The 17,612-nt window shown below is 47.5% G+C and overlaps 1 pseudogene; it reads right to left on the minus strand.

The window, feature by feature from the left end:
- The window catches only part of LOC137364028 (transient receptor potential cation channel subfamily V member 5-like), a 188,201-nt pseudogene that overhangs the window by 102,545 nt on the left and 68,044 nt on the right, over positions 1–17,612 (minus strand).

Consider the following 17,612-nt stretch of genomic DNA (forward strand, 5'->3'; position numbering starts at 1 on the left):
GCCTCCCTCTCTCTGCCTCCCTCTCTCTGCCTCCCTCTCTCTGCCTCCCTCTCTCTGCCTCCCTCTCTCTGCCTCTCTCTCTCTGCCTCTCTCTCTCTCTCTCTGCCTCTCTCTCTCTGCCTCTCTCTCTCTGCCTCTCTCTCTCTGCCTCCCTCTCTCTGCCTCTCTCTCTCTGCCTCCCTCTCTCTGCCTCCCTCTCTCTGCCTCCCTCTCTCTGCCTCCCTCTCTCTGCCTCCCTCTCTCTGCCTCCCTCTCTCTGCCTCTCTCTCTATGCCTCTCTCTCTATGCCTCTCTCTCTCTGCCTCTCTCTCTCTGCCTTTTGCCTCTCTGCCTTTGCCTCTCTGCCTTTGCCTCTCTGCCTTGCCTCTCTCTCTCTCTGCCTTTGCCTCTCTCTCTCTCTGCCTTTGCCTCTCTCTCTCTCTGCCTCTGCCTCTCTCTCTCTCTGCCTCTGCCTCTCTCTCTCTCTGCCTCTCTCTCTCTCTGCCTCTCTCTCTCTCTCTCTCTGCCTCTCTCTCTCTCTCTCTGCCTCTCTCTCTCTCTCTGCCTCACTCTCTCTCTCTCTCTGCCTCTCTCTCTCTCTCTGCCTCTCTCTCTCTCTCTGCCTCTGCTCTCTGCCTCTGCCTCTCTCTCTGCCTCTCTCTCTCTCTCTCTCTCTCTGCCTCTCTCTCTCTCTCTCTGCCTCTCTCTCTCTCTCTCTCTGCCTCTCTCTCTCTCTCTCTCTCTCTGCCTCTCTCTCTCTCTGCCTCACTCTCTCTCTCTGCCTCTGCCTCTCTCTCTCTGCCTCTGCCTCTCTCTCTCTGCCTCTGCCTCTCTCTCTCTGCCTCTGCCTCTCTCCCTCTCTGCCTCTGCCTCTCTCCCTCTCTGCCTCTGCCTCTCTCCCTCTCTGCCTCTGCCTCTCTCCCTCTCTGCCTCTGCCTCTCTCCCTCTCTGCCTCTGCCTCTCTCCCTCTCTGCCTCTGCCTCTCTCTCTCTCTGCCTCTGCCTCTCTCTCTCTCTGCCTCTGCCTCTCTCTCTCTCTGCCTCTGCCTCTCTCTCTCTCTGCCTCTGCCTCTCTCTCTCTCTGCCTCTGCCTCTCTCTCTCTGCCTCTGCCTCTCTCTCTCTCTGCCTCTCTCTCTACCTCTCCCTCTCTCTCTGCCTCTACCTCTCTCTCTCTCTCTGCCTCTACCTCTCCCTCTGCCCTCAGGGCTCAGGGAGGGGATCGAACAGTTCTCTCTCCTCGGTCATTTGGAGAGGAAGGGAGTGAGAGGAGAGAGAGAATTAAAGAGTGATTTGTGAGAGAGATGCAGTGTGAAGTGTAAGAGGAATTGTAAGTGGAGTGTGAGAGAAAACAGGATTAAAGAGTACGAATTTGCAGGACTAGGAGCATGAAAGAGTTTGCAAATTGATTAGAGAGGCGTGGGAGGGGAATAGTACTGAGAAAGAACTTAGCCTGATATAAAAGGAGAATAGTGTATGTGAGAGTTTGAAGGTGGATTAGTGAGAGTTGGAGAAGGAATTAAGAGTCGATTAGAGTCGGAAGGAGAGGGGAATAAGGGTGGTTTAGAGTGGGAAGGAGAAGGGATTAGAGTGGGAAGGAGAAGGGATTAAGGGCGGTTAAGAGTGGGAAGGAGAGAGGATTGTGGGTGGATTAGAGTGGGAAGGAGAGGGGATTAATGGCGGATTAGAGTGGGAAGGAGATGGGATTAAAAGATGATTAGAGTGGGAAGGAGAGGGATTAAGGGTGGATTAGATTGGGAAGGAGAGGGGATTAAGGGTGGATTAGATTGGGAAAGAGAGGGGATTAAGGGTGGATTAGATTGGGAAAGAGAGGGGATTAAGGGTGGATTAGATTGGGAAGGAGAGGGGATTAAGGATGGATTAGAGTGGGAAGGAGAGGGGATTAAGGGTGGATTAGATTGGGAAGGAGAGGGGATTAAGGGTGGATTAGATTGGGAAGGAGAAGGGATTAAGGGTGGATTAGATTGGGAAAGAGAGGGGATTAAGGGTGGATTAGATTGCGAAGGAGAGGGGATTAAGGGTGGATTAGATTGGGAAAGAGAGGGGATTAATGGTGGATTAGATTGGGAAGGAGAGGGGATTAGGAGTGGATTCGAGTGGAAGGAGAGGGGATTAAGGGTGGATTAGATTGGGAAAGAGAGGGGATTAAGGGTGGATTAGATTGGGAAGGAGAGGGGATTAAGGGTGGATTAGAGTGGGAAGGAGAGGGGATTAAGGGTGGATTAGATTGGGAAAGAGAGGGGATTAAGGGTGGATTAGATTGGGAAGGAGAGGGGATTAAGGGTGGGTTTGAGTGGAAGGAGAGGGGATTAAGAGTGGATTAGAGTGGGAAGGAGAGGGGATTAAGGGTGGATTAGATTGGGAAAGAGAGGGGATTAAGGATGGATTAGATTGGTAAAGAGAGGGGATTAAGGGTGGATTAGATTGGGAAAGAGAGGGGATTAAGGGTGGATTAGATTGGGAAAGAGAGGGGATTAAGGGTGGATTAGATTGGGAAGGAGAGGGGATTAAGGATGGATTAGATTGGGAAAGAGAGGGGATTAGGGGTGGATTAGAGTGGGAAGGAGAGGTGATTAAGGGTGGGTTTGAGTGGAAGGAGAGGGGATTAAGAGTGGATTAGAGTGGGAAGGAGAGGGGATTAAGGGTGGATTAGATTGGAAAGAGAGGGGATTAAGGGTGGATTAGATTGGGAAAGAGAGGGGATTAAGGGTGGGTTTGAGTGGAAGGAGAGGGGATTAAGAGTGGATTAGAGTGGGAAGGAGAGGGGATTAAGGGTGGATTAGATTGGGAAAGAGAGGGGATTAAGGATGGATTAGATTGGTAAAGAGAGGGGATTAAGGGTGGATTAGATTGGGAAAGAGAGGGGATTAAGGGTGGATTAGATTGGGAAAGAGAGGGGATTAAGGGTGGATTAGATTGGGAAGGAGAGGGGATTAAGGATGGATTAGATTGGGAAAGAGAGGGGATTAGGGTTGGATTAGAGTGGGAAGGAGAGGGGATTAAGGGTGGGTTTGAGTGGAAGGAGAGGGGATTAAGAGTGGATTAGAGTGGGAAGGAGAGGGGATTAAGGGTGGATTAGATTGGGAAAGAGAGGGGATTAAGGGTGGATTAGATTGGGAAAGAGAGGGGATTAAGGGTGGATTAGAGTGGGAAGGAGAGGGGATTAAGGGTGGATTAGATTGGGAAGGAGAGGGGATTAAGGGTGGATTAGATTGGGAAGGAGAGGGGATTAAGGGTGGATTAGATTGGGAAAGAGAGGGGATTAAGGATGGATTAGATTGGGAAGGAGAGGGGATTAGGGGTGGATTAGAGTGGGAAGGAGAGGGGATTAAGGGTGGATTCGAGTTGAAGGAGAGAGGATTAAGGGTGGATTCGAGTGGAAGGAGAGGGCATTAAGAGTGGATTAGAGTGGGAAGGAGAGGGGATTAAGGGTGGATTAGATTGGGAAAGAGAGGGGATTAAGGATGGATTAGATTGGGAAGGAGAGGGGATTAAGGGTGGATTAGATTGGGAAGGAGAGGGGATTAAGGGTGGATTAGAGTGGGAAGGAGAGGGGATTAAGGGTGGATTAGATTGGGAAAGAGAGGGGATTAAGGATGGATTAGATTGGGAAAGAGAGGGGATTAAGGGTGGATTAGATTGGGAAAGAGAGGGGATTAAGGGTGGATTAGAGTGGGAAGGAGAGGGGATTAAGGGTGGATTAGATTGGGAAGGAGAGGGGATTAAGGGTGGATTAGATTGGGAAGGAGAGGGGATTAAGGGTGGATTAGAGTGGGAAGGAGAGGGGATTAGGGGTGGATTAGATTGGGAAAGAGAGGGGATTAAGGATGGATTAGAGTGGGAAGGAGAGGGGATTAAGGGTGGATTAGATTGGGAAAGAGAGGGGATTAAGGATGGATTAGATTGGGAAGGAGAGGGGATTAGGGGTGGATTAGAGTGGGAAGGAGAGGGGATTAAGGGTGGATTCGAGTTGAAGGAGAGAGGATTAAGGGTGGATTCGAGTGGAAGGAGAGGGCATTAAGAGTGGATTAGAGTGGGAAGGAGAGGGGATTAAGGGTGGATTAGATTGGGAAAGAGAGGGGATTAAGGATGGATTAGATTGGGAAGGAGAGGGGATTAAGGGTGGATTAGATTGGGAAGGAGAAGGGATTAAGGGTGGATTAGAGTGGGAAGGAGAGGGGATTAAGGGTGGATTAGATCGGTAAAGAGAGGGGATTAAGGTTGGATTAGATTGGGAAGGAGAGGGGATTAAGGTTGGATTAGATTGGGAAAGAGAGGGGATTAAGGATGGATTAGATTGGGAAGGAGAGGGGATTAGGGGTGGATTAGAGTGGGAAGGAGAGGGGATTAAGGGTGGATTCGAGTGGAAGGAGAGGGCATTAAGAGTGGATTAGAGTGGGAAGGAGAGGGGATTAAGGGTGGATTAGATTGGGAAAGAGAGGGGATTAAGGATGGATTAGATTGGGAAGGAGAGAGGATTAAGGGTGGATTAGAGTGGAAGGAGAGGGCATTAAGAGTGGATTAGAGTGGGAAGGAGAGGGGATTAAGGGTGGATTAGATTGGGAAGGAGAGAGGATTAAGGGTGGATTAGAGTGGAAGGAGAGGGCATTAAGAGTGGATTAGAGTGGGAAGGAGAGGGGATTAAGGGTGGATTAGATTGGGAAAGAGAGGGGATTAAGGGTGGATTAGAGTGGGAAGGAGACGGGATTAAGGGTGGATTAGATTGGGAAGGAGAGGGGATTAAGGGTGGATTAGAGTGAGACGGAGAGGGGGTTATGGGTGGATTAGAGTGGGAAGGAGAGGGGTTTAAGGGTGGATTAGAGTGGAGGAGAGGGCATTAAGGGTAGATTAGAGTGGGAAGGAGAGGGGATTAAGGGTGGATTAGAATGGAAAGGAGAGGGTATTAAGGGAGGATTAGATTGGGAAGGAGACAGGATTAAGGTTGTATTGGAGTGGGAAGGAGAGGGGATTAAGGATGGATTAGAGTGGGAAGGAGACGGGATTAAGAATGGATTAGAGTGGGAAGGAGAGGGGATTAAGGGTGGATTAGAATTGGAAGGAGAGGGGATAAAGGGTGTATTAGAATTGGAAGGAGAGGGGATTAAGGGTGGATTAGAGTGGGAAGGGGACGGGATTAAGGATGTATTAGAGTGGGAAGGAGAGGGGATTAAGGGTGGATTAGGGTGGTAAGGAGAGGGGATTAAGGGTGGATTAGAGTGGGAAGGAGAGGGGTTAAAGTGGGAAGGAGAGGGGTTAAGGGTGGATTAGAGTGGGAATGAGAGGGCATTAAGAGCATATTAGAATGAGAAGGAGAGGGGATTAAGGGTGGATTAGAGTGGGAAGGAGAGAGATTAAGAGCAGATCAGAGTGAGAAGGAGAGGGGATTAAGGGTGGATTATAGTGGGAAAGAGAGGGGATTAAGGGTGGATTAGAGTGGGAATGAGAGGGCATTAAGAGCTGATTAGAGTGGGAAGGAGACGGGATTAAGGCTGGATTAGAGTGGGAAGGAGAGGGCATTAAGAGCAGATTAGAATGGGAAGGAGAGGGTATTAAGGGTGGATTAGAGTGGGAATGAGAGGGCATTAAGATCAGATTATAGTCGGAAGGAGATGGGATTAAAGGTGAATTAGAGTGGGAAGGAGAGGGGATTAAGGGTGGATTACAGTGGGAAGGAGAGGGGTTTAAGGTGGCTTATAGTGGGAAGGAGAAGGGATTAATGGTGGATTAGAGTGGGAAGAAAAGGGGATTAAGGGTGGATTACTGTGGGAAGGAGAGGGGATTAAGGGTAGATTTGAGTGGGAAGGAAAGGGGATTAAGAGCAGATTAGAGTGGGAAGGAGAGGGGATTAAGGGTGGATTAGAGTGGGAAAGAGAGGGGATTACGAGCAGATTAGAGTGGGAAGGAGGTGGGATTAAGGGTGAATTAGAGTGGGAATGAGAGTGCATTAAGGGATGATTAGAGTGGGAATGAGAGGGGATTAAGGGTGGATTAGTGTGGGAAGGAAAGGGGATTAAGAGCGGATTAGAGTGGGAAGGAGACGGGATTAAGAGCAGATTAGAGTGGGAAGGAGAGGGGATTAAGTGTGGATTAGAGTGGGAAGAAAAGGGGATTAAGGGTGGATTACTGTGGGAAGGAGAGGGGATTAAGGGTAGATTTGAGTGGGAAGGAAAGGGGATTAAGAGCGGATTAGAGTGGGAAGGAGAGGGGATTAAGGGTGGATTAGAGTGGGAAAGAGAGGGCATTAAAATCAGATTAGAGTGGGAGGGAGAGGGGATTAAGGGTGGGTTAGAGTGGGAAAGAGAGGGCATTAAAATCAGATTAGAGTGGGAGGGAGAGGGGATTAAGGGTGGGTTAGAGTGGGAAAGAGAGGGCATTAAAATCAGATTAGAGTGGGAGGGAGAGGGGATTAAGGGTGGATTAGAGTGGGAATGAGAGGGCATAAAGAGCAGATTAGAGTGGGAAGGAGATGGGATTAAGGGTGGATTAGAGTGGGAAGGAGAGGGGATTAAGGGTGGATTAGAGTGGGAAAGAGAGGGGATTACGAGCAGATTAGAGTGGGAAGGAGAGGGGATTAAGGGTGAATTAGAGTGGGAATGAGAGTGCATTAAGGGATGATTAGAGTGGGAAGGAGAGGGGATTAAGGGTGGATTAGTGTGGGAAGGAAAGGGGATTAAGAGCGGATTAGAGTGGGAAGGAGACGAAATTAAGAGCAGGTTAGAGTGGGAGGGAGAGGGGACTAAGTGTGGATTAGAGTGGGAAGAAAAGGGGATTAAGGGTGGATTACTGTGGGAAGGAGAGGGGATTAAGGGTAGATTTGAGTGGGAAGGAAAGGGGATTAAGAGCGGATTAGAGTGGGAAGGAGATGGGATTAACGGTGAATTAGAGTGGGAATGAGAGTGCATTAAGGGAAGATTAGAGTGGGAAGGAGACGAGATTAAGGGTAGATTTGAGTGGGAAGGAAAGGTGATTAAGAGCGGATTAGAGTGGGAAGGAGACGGGATTAAGAGCAGATTAGAGTGGGAAGGAGAGGGGATTAAATGTGGATTAGAGTGGGAAGAAAAGGGGATTAAGGGTGGATTACTGTGGGAAGGAAAGGGGATTAAGAGCGGATTAGAGTGGGAAGGAGAGGGGATTAAGGGTGGATTACAGTGGGAATGAGAGGGGGTTAAGTGTGGATTAGAGTGGGAAGAAAAGGGGGATTAAGGGTGGATTACTGTGGGAAGGAGAGGGGATTAAGGGTGGATTACAGTGGGAATGAGAGGGGATTAAGAGCGGATTAGAGTGGGAAGGAGAGGGGATTAAGGGTGGATTACAGTGGGAAGGGGAGGGGATTAAGGGTGGATTACAGTGGGAATGAGAGTGGATTAAGGGTGGATTACAGTGGGAATGAGAGGGGATTAAGAGCGGATTAGAGTGGGAAGGAGAGGGGATTAAGGGTGGATTACAGTGGGAAGGGGAGGGGATTAAGGGTGGATTACAGTGGGAAGGAGAGGGGATTAAGGGTGGATTAGAGTGGGAATGAGAGGGGATTAAGAGCGGATTAGAGTGGGAAGGAGAGGGGATTAAGGGTGGATTACAGTGGGAAGGGGAGGGGATTAAGGGTGGATTACAGTGGGAAAGAGAGGGGATTAAGGGTGGATTACAGTGGGAATGAGAGGGGATTAAGGGTGGATTACAGTGGGAAGGAGAGGGGATTAAGGGTGGATTACAGTGGGAATGAGAGGGGATTAAGGGTGGATTACAGTGGGAAGGAGAGGGGATTAAGGGTGGATTACAGTGGGAAGGAGAGGGGATTAAGGGTGGATTACAGTGGGAATGAGAGGGGGTTAAGGGTGGATTACAGTGGGAATGAGAGGGGATTAAGAGCAGATTATAGTCGGAAGAGTTATACAAGACAATGAAATTTAGAAGTTCAAGTGGAGATTTGATCCAAGATTTTCAAGATACGAAGGGTGGGGGGGGACAGGCAGGGTGATAGAGACTGGGGAATGAGGACGAGGTCTTCCAGTCGTACAGCGAAGAAATAGGCCCTTTGCCCCACTGCGTGACAGGGCATAAAAGTTATCCAGCCAGACCGTACAGAAGTGAAATTAGGAAACTCTTCTACACACTTGTTTGTAACTCTCTCCCACAGTAGATGCATTTTAAATCGGAGATTGATAGATTTCTGTTAACCAAAGGGTGTTAAGGGAGATGGGGGCTGAATGGGTCTCCTCCTGTTCCTAGTTTTCCATGCTCCGGGTGAACCCCCCCCCCCGTACCTCTCGATTGCCCTCGAGTCCACGAGCGGTGTTTGATAAGGCAGAGGGCAGGAGAGATGAAATCACAAAGCTGTCCCTGGACCAAGGCAAAGCGTGTGTTAATGTTAGTGGTGAAAGACACAGCGTGAGTGCAGAGAGAGAGAGAGAGAGAGAGTGTGTGTGTGTGTGAATAGCAGAATAATGAGCAGCTCGGAGGCAGGTTCAGAGCATGGCTGTCCTTTTTTTACACGTTTTATTTTACCCGTGTGAGATGAGCTGCTCATTATTCCAAGTTGGCAGAATGGGCAGACAGGTGGCAGATAAAGTTTAATGCAGAGAAATGTGAAGTGATTCAGAAGAACGTGGAGAGACAATATAAAATAAAGGGTTGACATGAAATCGTGTGACATTGATCACAAGTCGTGGGAGTCAGTTGCCAGCATTCGCCAGAGCTGGCGGGCAGCCATAAAGACAGGGCTAAATTGTGGCGAGTCGAAGAGACTTAGTAGTTGGCAGGAAAAAAGACAGAGGCGCAAGGGGAGAGCCAACTGTGCAACAGCCCCAACAAACAAATTTCTCTGCAGCACCTGTGGAAGAGCCTGTCACTCCAGAATTGGCCTTTATAGCCACTCCAGGCGCTGCTTCACAAACCACTGACCACCTCCAGGCGCGTATCCATTGTCTCTCGAGATAAGGAGGCCCAAAAGAAAAAAGAAGAAAAGAAGAATGGGCAGACAGGTGGCAGATAAAGTTTAATGCAGAGAAATGTGAAGTGATTCAGAAGAACGTGGAGAGACAATATAAAATAAAGGGTACAATTCTAAAGGAGCAGAGAGACCTGGGTGTACATGTGTCTCAGTCATTGAAGGTGACAGGAGAGGTTGAGAGAGAGTGGTTAATAAAGTATACAGTGCCACCTTCCTGTCTAATCTAAGTCCCTTGGCAAACTCTCTTGTCCTTTCTTGCTCAGCTCTCCTCACCTGCTCTGCTGCAGTAAGTGTAAATCGGTCACGTCCAGGCCCTCCTGCAGCTGCGGTTTGAACCTCAATACCATCTGGTTGAAGTAGTTGGCGAGGATTGTCCTCCCACCCACCGACAGCACTCCAAGCATCTGAGGTGGTTGCTCCCGTTCCCGGTGGTAGAGCTGAAGTCCCGTCCGGTCCGGTCCGGTCCGGTCCGGTCCGGTCAGGTCAGGTCCCAGCAGAAGAATAATCTGAAGAATTGTCCGGAGCAGCCGGAAATCAGCCAAAGTTTGTCTTCCAAGTTGGATGAAAACTTTTCCCAATTATTGAAAAGTTACTCCAAGTTGGTTAAAAGTTTTTTTCCCCAATTGTTAGAAAGTTTAAAAGTTTTTCCGAGTTCATTAAACTTTTCTCCAAGTTGGTTAAAAGTTTTTTTCCCCAATTGTTAGAAAGTTTAAAAGTTTTTCCGAGTTCATTAAACTTTTCTCCAAGTTGGTTAAAAGTTTTTTTCCACAATTGTTAGAAAGTTTAAAAGTTTTTCCGAGTTCATTAAACTTTTCTCCAAGTTGGTTAAAAGTTTTTTTTCCCCAATTGTTAGAAAGTTTAAAAGTTTTTCCGAGTTCATTAAACTTTTCTCCAAGTTGGTTAAAAGTTTTTTTCCACAATTGTTAGAAAGTTTAAAAGTTTTTCCGAGTTCATTAAACTTTTCTCCAAGTTGGTTAAAAAGTTTTTTTTCCCCAATTGTTAGAAAGTTTAAAAGTTTTTCCGAGTTCATTAAACTTTTCTCCAAGTTGGTTAAAAGTTTTTTTCCCCAATTGTTAGAAAGTTTAAAAGTTTTTCCGAGTTCATTAAACTTTTCTCCAAGTTGGTTAAAAGTTTTTTCCCACAATTGTTAGAAAGTTTAAAAGTTTTTCCGAGTTAATTAAACCAAGTTGTTGAAACGTTCCTGAGTTGGTTCAAAGTCTCCGAGCTGTTTGAAAAGTGCCTCTCAGTCGCTTTAACGTGGCTCCGAGACGGTTCTCAATATTTAAGGAGATCTCCTGTGCTGGTACCAGCAGACCCGCCTCATCCTTGGTTTTGGGAGAGTGCAGATTATATAGGGTGACACGGAACTGGAATTGAGCCCGAGGGTAGGGATGGGCTGGTCAGTTAGTCCCACCCGCCTGAACCAGAATGACCCGGCAACTCAGCTTGTCAAGCCTGGAGGGAAACAATCTGTCAGGCTGAGGGCTCAGCTGATACACGGCAGTGAGAGGTACAGCAAGATCCCATAGGGCAAGGGCATGACCAAGAAACATAATGACAAGAACCAGGGAGACTGCCAGGAAGTTGTCTTAGCAGGACTGGGGGTGGGGAGTACAAATTGGTCCTGATAGAAATAACTCTCATTCTTTCAATGGGTAAACAAGGTGAGGATGGAGAGAAAGACAGAGACAAACTGAGTGATAGGGAGAGTGTGAGAGAGAGGGAGAAACAGAGTCTGTGAGATAGACAGAGAGAGAGGGAGAAACTGAGGTAAAGAATGTGACTGAGAGAAAGACTGAGATCGAGAATGTGGCAGAGACAGAGAGAGAATGAGATAGAGAATGTGGCAGAGAGAGAGAGAGAGAGACTGAGATAGAGAATGTGGCAGAGAGAGAGAGGGATACTGAGATAGAGAATGTGGCAGAGAGAGACTGAGATAGAGAAAGTGGCAAAGAGAGAGAGAGAGAGACTGAGATAGAGAATGTGGCAGAGAGAGAGAGGGAAACTGAGATAGAGAATGTGGCAGAGACAGAGAGAGAGAGAGACTGAGATAGAGAATGTGGCAGAGAGACAGAGAGAGAGAGACTGAGATAGAGAATATGGCAGAGAGAGAGAGAGAGAGACTGAGATACAGAATGTGGCAGAGAGAGAGAGGGATACTGAGATAGAGAATGTGGCAGAGAGAGAGAGATACTGAGATCGAGAATGTGGCAAGGAGAGAGAGAGAGAGACTGAGATAGAGAATGTGGCAGTGAGAGCGAGAGAGACTGAGATAGAGAATGTGGCAGAGAGACAGAGAGAGAGAGAGACTGAGATAGAGAATGTGGCAGTGAGAGAGAGAGAGACTGAGATAGAGAATGTGGCAGAGAGACAGAGAGAGAGAGAGACTGAGATAGAGAATGTGGCAGTGAGAGAGAGAGACTGAGATAGAGAATGTGGCAGAGAGACAGAGAGAGAGAGAGACTGAGATAGAGAATGTGGCAGAGAGACTGAGAGACTGAGATAGAGAAAGTGGCAGAGAGAGAGAGAGACTGAGATAGAGAATGTGGAAGAGAGAGAGAGACTGAGATAGAGAATATGGCAGAGAGAGAGAGAGAGAGACTGAGATAGAGAATGTGGGAGAGACAGAGAGAGAGAGAGACTGAGATAGAGAATGTGGCAGAGAGAGAGAGGGATACTGAGATAGAGAATGTGGCAGAGAGAGAGAGAGAGAGACACAGATAGAGAATGTGGCAAAGAGAGAGAGAGAGACTGAGATAGAGAATGTGGCAGAGAGAGAGATAGAGAGAGACTGAGATAGAGAATGTGGCAGAGAGAGCGAGAGAGAGAGAGACTGAGATAGAGAATGTGGCAGAGAGAGAGAAGGATACTGAGATAGAGAATGTGGCAGAGAGAGAGGGATACTGAGATAGAGAATGTGGCAGAGAGAGAGAGAGACTGAGATAGAGAATGTGGCAGAGAGAGAGAGTCTCAGATAGAGAATGTGGCAGAAAGAGAGAGAGAGACTGAGATAGAGAATGTGGGAGAGACAGAGAGAGAGAGACTGAGATAGAGAATGTGGCAGAGAGAGAGAGACTGAGAAAGAGAATGTGGCAGAGAGACAGAGAGAGAGAGACTGAGATAGAGAAAGTGGCAGAGAGAGAGAGAGACTGAGATAGAGAATGTGGCAGAGAGAGAGAGACTGAGATAGAGAATGTGGCAGAGAGAAAGAGTTAGAGAGAGACTGAGATAGAGAATGTGGCAGAGAGAGAGAGAGAGAGAGACTGAGATAGAGAATGTGGCAAAGAGAGAGATAGAGAGAGTGAGAAATAGAATGTGGCAGAGAGAGAGAGACTGAGATAGAGATTGTGGCAGAGAGAGAGAGAGACTGAGATAGAGAATGTGGCAGAGATAGAGAGAGTGAGAGGCTGAGAGAGACAATGTGGCAGAGAGAGAGAGTCTGAGATAGAGAATTTGGCAGAGAGAGAGAAAGGGAGACTGAGATAGAGAATGTAGCAGAGAGAGAGAGAGAGACTGAGATAGAGATTGTGGCAGAAAGAGAGAAACGGAGACTGAGATAGAGAATGTAGCAGAGAGAGAGAGAGAGAGACTGAGATAGAGATTGTGGCAGAGACAGAGAGACTGAGATAGAGAATGTGCAGGAGAGAGAGAGAGACTGAGATAGAGATTGTGGCAGAGACAGAGAGACTGAGATAGAGAATGTGGCAGAGAGAGAGAGTCTGAGATAGAGAATTTGGCAGAGAGAGAGAAAGGGAGACTGAGATAGAGAATGGAGCAGAGAGAGAGAGATACTGTGATAGAGATTGTGGCAGTGAGAGAGAAACGGAGACTGAGATAGAGAATGTAGCAGAGAGAGAGAGAGACTGAGATAGAGAATGTGGCAGAGAGAGAGAGAGAGACTGAGATAGAGATTGTGGCAGAGAGAGAGAAACGGAGACTGAGATAGAGAATGTAGCAGAGAGAGAGAGAGACTGAGATAGAGAATGTAGCAGAGAGAGAGAGAGAGACTGAGATAGAGAATGTGGCAGAGAGAGAGAGAGAGACTGAGATAGAGATTGTGGCAGAGAGAGAGAAACGGAGACTGAGATAGAGAATGTAGCAGAGAGAGAGAGAGACTGAGATAGAGAATGTAGCAGAGAGAGAGACTGAAATAGAGATTGTGGCAGAGATAGAGAGAGTGACTGAGATAGAGAATGTGGCAGAGAGAGAGAGTGACTGAGATAGAGAACGTGGCAGAGAGAGAGAGAGAGAGAGACTGAGATAGAGAATGTGGCAGAGATAGAGAGACTGAGATAGAGATTGTGGCAGAGAGAGAGAGACTGAGATGGAGAATGTGGCGGAGAGAGAGAAACTGAGATAGAGAATGTGGCGGAGAGAGAGTGAGAGACTGAGAAAGACTATGTGGCAGAGAGAGAGAAAGGGAGACTGAGATAGAGAATGTGGCAGAGAGAGAGAGAGAGAGACTGAGATAGAGAATGTGGCAGAGAGAGAGAGAGAGAGAGAGACTGAAATAGAGATTGTGGCAGAGAGAGAGAGAGTGACTGAGATAGAGAATGTGGCAGAGAGAGAGAGAGAGAGACTGAGATAGAGAATGTGGCAGAGAGAGAGAGGGAGAGACTGAGAAATAGAATGTGGCACAGAGAGAGAGAGAGACTGAGATGGAGAATGTGGCAGAGAGAGAGAGAGAGAGACTGAGATAGAGAATGTGGCAGAGAGAGAGAGAGAGAGAGAGAGACTGAAATAGAGATTGTGGCAGAGAGAGAGAGAGTGACTGAGATAGAGAATGTGGCAGAGAGAGAGAGAGACTGAGATGGAGAATGTGGCAGAGAGAGATAGAGAATGAGATAGAGATTGTGGCAGAGACAGAAAGACTGAGATAGAGAATGTGAGAAAGAGACTGAGATAGAGAGTGTGAGAAAGAGGCTGAGATAGAGAATGTGGCAGAGAGAGAGAGAGAGACTGAGATAGAGAATGTGGCAGAGAGAGAGAGTCTGAGATACAGAATGTGGGAGAGACAGAGAGAGAGAGAGAGACTGAGATAGAGAATGTGGCAGAGAGAGAGAGACTGAGATAGAGAATGTGGCAGAGAAACAGAGAGAGAGAGAGACTGAGATAGAGAATGTGGCAGAGAGACAGAGAGAGAGAGACTGAGATAGAGAATGTGGCAGAGAGAGAGAGACTGAGATAGAGAATGTGGCAGAGAGAGAGAGAGAGACTGAGATAGAGAATGTGGGAGAGACAGAGAGAGAGAGAGAGACTGAGATAGAGAATGTGGCAGAGAAACAGAGAGAGAGAGAGACTGAGATAGAGAATGTGGCAGAGAGACAGAGAGAGAGAGACTGAGATAGAGAATGTGGCAGAGAGAGAGAGACTGAGATAGAGAATGTGGGAGAGACAGAGAGAGAGAGAGAGAGACTGAGATAGAGAATGTGGCATAGAGAGAGAGATAGAGAGAGACTGAGATAGAGAATGTGGCAGAGAGAGAGAGAGAGAGAGAGAGACTGAGATAGAGAATGTGGCACAGAGAGAGAGAGAGAGTGAGAAATAGAATGTGGCAGAGAGAGAGAGAGACTGAGATGGAGAATGTGGCAGAGAGAGAGAGAGACTGAGATAGAGAATGTGGCAGAGAGAGAGTGAGAGGCTGAGAGAGACAATGTGGCAGAGAGAGAGAGAGACTGAGATAGAGATTGTGGCAGTGAGAGAGAGAGAGACTGAGATGGAGAATGTGGCGGAGAGAGAGAAACTGAGATAGAGAATGTGGCGGAGAGAGAGTGAGAGACTGAGAAAGACTATGTGGCAGAGAGAGAGAAAGGGAGACTGAGATAGAGAATGTGGCAGAGAGAGAGAGAGAGAGAATGAGATAGAGAATGTGGCAGAGAGAGAGAGAGAGACTGAGAAAGAGAATGTGGCAGAGAGAGAGAGCGAGAGACTGAGATAGAGAATGTGGCAGAGAGAGAGAGAGAGAGACACAAATAGAGATTGTGGCAGAGAGAGAGAGAGTGACTGAGATAGAGAATGTGGCAGAGAGAGAGAGAGAGAGACTGAGATAGAGAATGTGGCAGAGAGAGAGAGAGAGAGACTGAGAAATAGAATGTGGCAGAGAGAGAGAGAGAGAGAGACTGAAATAGAGATTGTGGCAGAGAGAGAGAGAGTGACTGAGATAGAGAATGTGGCAGAGAGAGAGAGAGAGACTGAGATAGAGAATGTGGCAGAGAGAGAGAGAGAGACTGAGAAATAGAATGTGGCAGAGAGAGAGAGAGAGAGAGACTGAAATAGAGATTGTGGCAGAGAGAGAGAGAGTGACTGAGATAGAGAATGTGGCAGAGAGAGAGAGAGAGAGACTGAGATAGAGAATGTGGCAGAGAGAGAGAGAGAGAGAGACTGAAATAGAGATTGTGGCAGAGAGAGAGAGAGTGACTGAGATAGAGAATGTGGCAGAGAGAGAGAGAGGGACTGAGATGGAGAATGTGGCAGAGAGAGATAGAGAATTAGATAGAGATTGTGGCAGAGACAGAAAGACTGAGATAGAGAATGTGAGAAAGAGACTGAGATAGAGAGTGTGAGAAAGAGGCTGAGATAGAGAATGTGGCAGAGAGAGAGAGAGAGACTGAGATAGAGAATGTGGCAGAGAGAGAGAGTCTGAGATAGAGAATGTGGCAGAGTGAGAGAGAGAGACTGAGATAGAGAATGTGGGAGAGACAGAGAGAGAGAGAGAGACTGAGATAGAGAATGTGGCAGAGAGAGAGAGACTGAGATAGAGAATGTGGCAGAGAAACAGAGAGAGAGAGAGACTGAGATAGAGAATGTGGCAGAGAGAGAGAGACTGAGATAGAGAATGTGGCAGAGAGAGAGAGACTGAGATAGAGAATGTGGCAGAGAGAGAGAGAGAGAGACTGAGATAGAGAATGTGGGAGAGACAGAGAGAGAGAGAGAGACTGAGATAGAGAATGTGGCAGAGAAACAGAGAGAGAGAGAGACTGAGATAGAGAATGTGGCAGAGAGACAGAGAGAGAGAGACTGAGATAGAGAATGTGGCAGAGAGAGAGAGACTGAGATAGAGAATGTGGGAGAGACAGAGAGAGAGAGAGAGAGACTGAGATAGAGAATGTGGCATAGAGAGAGAGATAGAGAGAGACTGAGATAGAGAATGTGGCAGAGAGAGAGAGAGAGAGAGAGACTGAGATAGAGAATGTGGCACAGAGAGAGAGAGAGAGTGAGAAATAGAATGTGGCAGAGAGAGAGAGAGACTGAGATAGAGATTGTGGCAGAAAGAGAGTGAGAGGCTGAGATAGAGAATGTGGCAGTGAGAGAGAGAGAGACTGAGATGGAGAATGTGGCAGAGAGAGAGAGAGACTGAGATAGAGAATGTGGCAGAGAGAGAGTGAGAGGCTGAGAGAGACAATGTGGCAGAGAGAGAGAGAGACTGAGATAGAGATTGTGGCAGTGAGAGAGAGAGAGACTGAGATGGAGAATGTGGCAAAGAGAGAGAGAGAGACTGAGATAGAGATTGTGGCAGAGAGAGAGAGAGAGACTGAGATGGAGAATGTGGCAAAGAGAGAGAGAGAGCGAGACTGAGATAGAGAATTTGGCAGAGAGAGAGAGAGAGACTGAGATAGAGATTGTGGCAGTGAGAGAGAAACGGAGACTGAGATAGAGAATGTAGCAGAGAGAGAGAGAGAGAGACTGAGATAGAGAATGTGGCAGAGAGAGAGAAACGGAGACTGAGATAGAGAATGTAGCAGAGAGAGAGAGAGACTGAGATAGAGAATGTGGCAGAGAGAGAGAGTGACTGAGATAGAGAATGTGGCAGAGAGACAGAGAGAGAGAGAGAGACTGAGATAGAGAATGTGGCAGAGAAACAGAGAGAGAGAGACTGAGATACAGAATGTGGCAGAGAGAGAGAGACTGAGATAGAGAATGTGGCAGAGAGAGAGTGAGAGGCTGAGAGAGACAATGTGGCAGAGAGAGAGAGAGACTGAGATAGAGATTGTGGCAGTGAGAGAGAGAGAGACTGAGATGGAGAATGTGGCGGAGAGAGAGAAACTGAGATAGAGAATGTGGCGGAGAGAGAGTGAGAGACTGAGAAAGACTACGTGGCAGAGAGAGAGAAAGGGAGACTGAGATAGAGAATGTGGCAGAGAGAGAGAGAGAGAATGAGATAGAGAATGTGGCAGAGAGAGAGAGAGAGACTGAGAAAGAGAATGTGGCAGAGAGAGAGAGAGACTGAGATAGAGAATGTGGCAGAGAGAGAGAGAGAGAGAGAGACTGAAATAGAGATTGTGGCAGAGAGAGAGAGAGTGACTGAGATAGAGAATGTGGCAGAGAGAGAGAGAGAGAGACTGAGATAGAGAATGTGGCAGAGAGAGAGAGAGAGACTGAGAAATAGAATGTGGCAGAGAGAGAGAGAGAGACTGAAATAGAGATTGTGGCAGAGAGAGAGAGAGAGACTGAGATGGAGAATGTGGGAGAGAGAGAGAGAGAGAGAGAGAGACTGAAATAGAGATTGTGGCAGAGAGAGAGAGAGTGACTGAGATAGAGAATGTGGCAGAGAGAGAGAGAGAGACTGAGATGGAGAATGTGGCAGAGAGAGATAGAGAATGAGATAGAGATTGTGGCAGAGACAGAAAGACTGAGATAGAGAATGTGAGAAAGAGACTGAGATAGAGAG

This window comes from Heterodontus francisci, unplaced genomic scaffold (assembly GCF_036365525.1).
Source record: "Heterodontus francisci isolate sHetFra1 unplaced genomic scaffold, sHetFra1.hap1 HAP1_SCAFFOLD_985, whole genome shotgun sequence".
In the NCBI taxonomy this organism is placed as follows: Eukaryota; Metazoa; Chordata; class Chondrichthyes; order Heterodontiformes; family Heterodontidae; genus Heterodontus; species Heterodontus francisci.